This window comes from Propithecus coquereli, unplaced genomic scaffold, assembly GCF_000956105.1.
Source record: "Propithecus coquereli isolate 6110/MARCELLA unplaced genomic scaffold, Pcoq_1.0 Scaffold386, whole genome shotgun sequence".
Lineage (NCBI taxonomy): Eukaryota > Metazoa > Chordata > Mammalia > Primates > Indriidae > Propithecus > Propithecus coquereli.
In genome coordinates this window covers 618,680-625,924 of record NW_012149574.1, presented here as the reverse complement: position 1 = coordinate 625,924, position 7,245 = coordinate 618,680, and positions in this window count along the sequence as shown.

The window sequence follows — 7,245 nt, the reverse complement described above, 5'->3', positions numbered from 1 at the left end:
AGAGTCTCACTCTGTTGCCCGGGCTAGAGTGCCGTGGTGTCGGCCTAGCTCACAGCAACTTCACACTCCTGGGCTAAAGCAATCCTCCTGCCTCAGCCTCCCGAGTAGCTGGGACCACAGGCATGCGCCACCATGCCCGGCTAATTTTTTCTATATATTTTTAGTTGTCCAGCCAATTTCTTTCTATTATTAGTAGAGACGGGGTCTCGCTCTTGCTCAGGCTGGTCTTGAATTCCTGAGCTCAAATGATCCACCCGCCTTGGCCTCCCAGAGTGCTAGGATTACAGGCGTGAGCCACCGCGCCCGGCCAATCTGGCTGCTTTTCATCCTCATACTCAGGAGGCTCTTTGGGATACTTTTGCCTTCCATGCTGCCATGGCAATTTCAGTCAGAAATGGGTCTGGTGACATAACCGGACTCGCATCTTCCCGGAATTTTGGGCTCAAACATTGCTCCTGTGATTGGTTGGCCCGGGTCACACTCTTTCATTTGGCCACATGGTGTATTTGTGACTTGTCTTTCTAGGGCCAAGGCAATTGCCTGTTAGGAGCCAAAAGTTTGCCTGGCTTTCATCTGGTAGTACAGATTCACTGTGGTCTGCCTTCCAGGCTCATTAATAGTCTAACCTCATAACTGTAGTCCCATCACTTGTGAAGATTCATTTGCAGTGTGTTCACTTGGACGGAGCCCTGGCCTGGCAATTAGAGCATCAGTTTCGGTCCTACTCAGCTGTGACACCTGGTCACCTGTGACACCAAATCACTTAAGCTCTCCATGCCTGTTTCCTCCTAAATAGGAACAGGCATAGTGGATAGGACTAAATGAACTTCTAACATTCTTTTTAGCTCTAAAATTTCAGGAACAAAATGTTTTAAATAAAGTTAAAGCCTTACTTGTTGTCCTTGTTTATTAATCACTATTGGCCTGATAAAAAATGTAGCAGTGCCAGAGATAGGCAACAGTGGAGATATCTGAGAGCCTAAAAAGAGGTTTGGCCTATGTATTTTTTTTTTTTTTTTGAGACAAAGTCTCACTCTTTTGCCCGGGCTAGAGTGCCGTGGCGTCAGCCTAGCTCACAGCAACCTCAAACTCCTGGGCTCAAGCGATCCTACTGCCTCAGCCTCCCGAGTAGCTGGGACTACAGGCATGTGCCACCATGCCCGGCTAATTTTTTCTATATATTTTTAGTTGTCCAATTAATTTCTTTGTATTTTTAGTAGAGACGGGGTCTCGCTCTTGCTCAGGCTGGTTTCGAACTCCTGAGCTCAAACAATCTGCCCACCTCGGCCTCCCAGAGAGCTAGGATTACAGGCGTGAGCCATGGCCTATGTATTTCAAAGTGATTGGTGAACTGGCATCAGCAGGTCCTGAGGCTGGAGTTGGGGGTTGGTGGGGGGGTTCTTCCTAAGTCATTTCCGTATTTGTCAAGTTTTCAATAAGGAATACGTATACACGCGCATGTACACATACAGTTTTTGTAAACAACAATAACAAAACCAAAATGATGCACCTTTTTTTGTAGGGGTAAGAAATACATTTGTTTTATACTCTTATGCTCTATTTTGCTGTTTGTTCAAAATTTAGTGGGCATTACTAAATATTGTGTCTGATTATTATGCAGCCACTGTTTGTTTTATGTGTTGGGAGCTCCTTTATATGGTTTTCTTTCTAGTAGTACAGGAATATCCATAAATTTCAAAAATTCATGAACACTCCTATAACTTCTCCTCCATGAATGGCCAGGGGTACTTATGGAGGACAGTTTCCTTTCTCAAGGATCTGGTTGTCGAGAAGTGGATTGGATTGGACATATTCATATGTTCATGTTTCTGTTCTGTGCCAAACCGATTGTTGGAGGAGTATTGGTAAATATCCCAGAATCCATATAAAATTTATGAGTTTTATTTATGTCTGAAACACTGAAAATTATGTCCAGTATTGTTCAGTTTGCTGGGTCTTTTTCTTATTATCACATTTGAAAAAATGTTCCTTTTCTTTAATGTAGTAAATCTGTTAAAGGCAATAGCCAATAAAATATTTTTAATTAAAAAAAATTACTGTGTTTTGCTTTCTGTAAATCATAGGGAGTCTATTAAACAAAATATTAAATTTCCCTGGTACCAGAAATGTTCTAGAGATTTCTTATTGGAAAAAAGAATTTTTTCTGTATTTCATCTATATATATTGTTTTAAGAGCATTTACACTCAATGCAGAATCCAAAAAGGAGATATTCAAAGATATACATTATGAAGATTTCCTTACCTGTTTCTTTATAATTAGGGACATTAAGGCCATGCTAGCACATAATAAAAATAATAATAACCACAATTTATGGAGCATTTTTAGTGTGCCAGGCACCTTAGCAAGTGATTTGCATACTTATTTTATTGACCCTTAGTGCATGGCTATGAGGTGTTGGTATTATTATTCCTGTGTTGAAAACTGAGTTTCAGGAAGGTTGAATCACCTGCCTGAGGGCCTACCGGAAATTTCAGGAAGGTGGTTGAGTAGTTTGCGTAAGGGCCTATCACTACTCAGCTCCCAGGTAGTCTCCAGCTCCATCTGACTAAAACTCAACAGTTAACCCTTGCACGAAATAGATTCTTACTTATTTTGACTTGCTTCTGGGTTAAAGGGACTAAGAGAATCAAGGACTGAACAGAGGGGCCTCCTGGCCTTGGGGTGTTGGGTGTTTTAGGAGCTTTGCTGCAACTCAGCCCTGGCTCTAACTCTTCCAGTGGGGAATAGCTGGCCTGGCACCTGTAGCCCACGGTACCATGCTGGCATCTGTCGGGTTATCTTTAACACTCCATGTCCCCAGATCTCCTCCTCTCTCCCAGTGTGAGACTAACCACACCCTGAAAGGTGTAGAAAGGGTTTGGGGGCTGTGATTATTTCAAGTGGACTCAGATGATCAGTAGGAGTCTGAGGTTTCCTAAGTATTAATATCCTGGGGGAGGAATATTTTGTTATTCCCTGGAATAAAGTAAAGGGAAAATATTCTGAAACATTTTTTAAACCAAATATTTGTGTAATTAAAGCATTTTAATAAAAAGTTCAAACAAAGACCATCAAAAGGTCAAGGCTAGAGTGGGAAGCAACTATCTTATCTAGGATGTTTTTTTCTGTAGAGGCAACGTGGAGCTCACTGAGAAACCACAGAGTTAAATGATTATACTGTGCCTTCCTGATTAGGAACAGGCTGCTCTCTGCAGTTTGATTAGTCTTGCTTGTAACTATGGGATTACAGCTTATTAAAACTGACAGTGCTGCATAGGGCAGGGAGCCTGGAAGGTCAAACTTACATGCTGAGCCAGTCTCTGCCTTTACCTAAAGGTTTGGTATAATTGGCGTCCATTTTAATATTCTTTTTAATTTCGTCGCTTTCTTTCCAACCTTCATGTCTCTTCCTCATTTTACGCCTTTTCTCTCACTTCTTTCTCATGAGACTCCCTGATTTGTGAGCACAAAACCCAAATAACAGTGGGCAAAGAAAAATGAAGCAAGCCCAGTGTAAGCAATGTGAATTAGCATAATCATGCATTCTCATAGTTTATAAAAATCCCAGTTTATGCCTGTGGTTCAGGTGTAATTACTAACAGCCCCACCCCTTTTATTCTCAAAAGTACCCTGGTTTGGACTAGTTATATGATCGCCCTAATGTGAGTGGTAGAGACAATCAAACTAGAGAACAGGTGCCCCATCCAAATAAGACAGCTGCTACCCACCTCTAGCTAATTGCTGCTGTGGCTCCAGTGCTGCCAGATATTTCAGTCTTTCAAGAGAAGCCAGAAATCTGGGTTTTCAGGTGAAATTTCACAATCTTTAGATGATCAACTTTTTAAAAATATTCGGCTAGCCAATCAAAACTTAAAGGTGCCTAGTTTGCAACTTTTGGCTTAGAATCTGGAAGGAAGCCTTTGGCATCTTTAGCATTAAAATTTCTCAACAACTGATCAAAATGTACAGAAAGTATACCTATAGTTTCTAGTTCCTGCAGCTGTTTACAGATTCCCACATTAAGAGAATCCATGTTGTCCATCTCCATTACATGATCCCCAGATAACTCCCAGAACCATTCTAAATCTGCCAAAAGGGAAGGTATGCATTTCTTGTTCAACCATCTATTTTATGGATTAAGAAATTTTAGGCCTGGAGAGGAAAAACTAGCAGTCAGTTGCATCTTTCTTCTTAAGGAGTGTGTTAGTTCAGGCTGTTGTAACATAATACCATAGAGTGTGTGGCTCATAAACAAAAGAAATTTAGGCCAGGTGCTGTGGTTCACGCCCATAATTCCAGCACTGTGGGAGGCCAACACGGGAGAATTGCTCAAGGCCAGGAGTTAGAGACCAGTCTGAGCAAGAGACCCCGTCTGTACAAAAAAAAAAGAAAAATTAGGTGTGCGTGGTGGCACGTGCCTGTAGTTTGTTACTTGGGAGGCTGAGGCAGTGTAACAGAGGGAAGGACCTGAGGAAAAAAATAAAAGATTTTCTGTCTCTTTCAAACTTCCCCCACTCTTTTTGGTAACTGCAGCCTGGCCTGCATCCCTGAGGCATGTTAAGTCCTTTGTTAAAAGAGAGAACTCCCAGGTGGCCCCAGCTGCTGGCTGCTGAGTTCACAGGCATTGTCTTTGGCAGAGATGGGACGTTTAGAATACTTAACCACAATGGCCTAGAACTGAGGGGCCCTCCCCTTAAAAGCTCTGTATTTCTGCCCATGTTCAGGAAATTATCTCTTTCCTTCTTTTCAACTACTTGTCCCAGTTCTTCTGATTGGGCCTTGTGGACAAATGCTGAGCTTTCGCTAACAGCAGGAGGATTACTTGAGCCCAGGAGCTTGATGTTGTAGTGAGCTATGAAGACACCACTGCACCCTAGCCCGGATGATGGCATGAGAACCTGTCTCAAAAAAAAAAAAAATTATTTCTCACAATTCTGGAGGCTGGAAGTCTGAGATCAGGGTGTCAGCATGGTTGGTCCTCTTCCCAGTTGCAGACTGCTTTCTTCTTTTCATATCCTCACATGGTGGAAAGGGGGCTAGAGAGCTCTCTGGGATCTCTTTTACAAGGGCACTAATCCCATTCATGAGGACTCAACCCTCATGGCCTAAGTTACCTCCCAAAAGGCCCCACCTCTGAATACCATCACATTGGGGGTTAGGATTTCAACATATGCATTTTGGGGGAACATAACATTTGGTTCATCACAAGGAGTTTAAATGTGAACACGTTTCTTTCTGTTTACCACTTTGGGTTGCCTACATCTCATCCCTATTTTCTGCTGGGCCTGTACCCTTCCAGTGTCAGCGTCAATTTCCCAGTACTCATTTTCCAGTGATGCTTTCTGGCCTCACAAAACCAGCTGGTATAGGACTTAAGGGCTCCTATTGCACCTTCCAGCATTAATAGCAATAGTCGTGGCTAACACAGTGAAATCTCAATTACTGTTTGTCAAGTGAACGAATATTCTCAGGGTAGTTGAAGCATTATCTTCAGACTTTAGCCAGCTAAGTGCTGGTTAGAAGTGACTTACACAGCAGTATGCAGTAGGACCTATGCTGAATGTCTTGTCAGTGGTGGTTTTATCTCACTTTGTGCGAGGCAAGCTTCCAGTGTCCTGACACGGTTTTTTATTTTTTATTTTTGTCTGTTACTTGGTTCTACTTTCTACCATTACCATCTTTTAGTGCTGGCTTCAAAGCACTTTCCCCTGCTCTGACAAGAGGAACTCAGAGTGAACTTTCCTTTTGTTCTCATTTCTCGAAATCCACTTTGAGATCAGGCCAAAGTTGCCAAGGAGTTCAACCCCTGCCCCCCACCCCACCGCCGTGCTTCCCCCATTACAACTCCGTGCTTCTCCTTCTCTGCACACTCTTCCTAATGTTCGCCTTTCTCCCTGAGCTGCTCTCCCCTGCTGTCTGCTCCTTTGTCTGCCAGACACATTTTCTCTTATTATCACCTTGTTCCCTGCCTGCTTTGGATGGCTTCAGCTTGTCTCTTAACAAAATAAAGATGTTGCTATTCATGGCCTTCTCTTTCTTAACAGCTTAGAGTCACTTCTTTTTATTTAGTCCTTCTCTCCTTTCCCTCCCAAACCACATAATCATCTCTGCTTCAAACAAAAGTTGTATAACCGCTTCATAACCACTGCTTTATAGTTGCTATCAAAAAGGCACACGAGGGAGGAGATAAAAGTAAGGGCAGAGAAACCAAAAGGAGAGGGGGAAAGGGATACTCCAATAACTGAGAAACAGGGCAAGCATCTTCAAGACTGTTCCTTTGTGAAGAAATTAGGCAAGGTTAGCCCTCGAGACTGAACATCGCAAGCTCTGTGGTCTGGTAAAGTTTTCTCTAGTTTTTATGGACAGATGAGAAAATCGTCTCCCCTCTAAAGATCTGTTTTCTTTCCAAAGTGTTAAAATATTGTCTTACAACTCTCCCACCATCATTTATGTTGGTCGTAAATCCTTCATAGAATCCACTTTCGTAGTAGAGACCAGTTTTTCACACACCCCCAAAGCTAAAATATTTACCCACGTTTTCCATTTCCTACTCATTTATTTTTTAATTTAACAAACTTAAATAACCTTTCCATCGCAGTTCTATTTATTGTTCCCCATAATGCTAACTAAAGAAAACACAAACTATGCAGATACACTCAGTTCCCACATCGTAATTACACATTAAAAGAGAAGAGAATGACAGAGTATGTTCAATTTTTTTTTTTTAGACTCTCCCAATTTCATGTTGTTTTTTGGTAAAATCTCCCTTCCAGTCATTTTGAAAAAAATCAGTTCTGCTTTACTTTTCCACCTGAACATTCAGCTATTACTGCAAATCCAACATGTCAAAAACCAAATTTACTGTCTATCTTCCTTCAGTCAGACTAGTGTCCACTTCAACTTCCCTGCCTATGTCAATGGCACCTGTCTTCCAGTCAAATCCAGCTGGAAAACGTATTCCTTGGATGAATGATGTAATACATGGAAATGGAAGGGATGGGTGTAAGATATTTCAGGGAGGATCTACAAGACTCGGTGACTGGCTCAGGGGAGGCAGTCAAGGCCTGATTCGAGGAAGGTTACCACCCATCCTGCCTTCACCCTTGTCCTCCCCAACTATATTCTCCACCTCCTGTACTTCTACCATTCACTGCTGCCAAGCTAAGCTTTCATGAATATTATCTTCATTGGGATACTCCCTTACTAAACACCTTTAGTGGCTCCCCAGTACCATCCAGACCAAG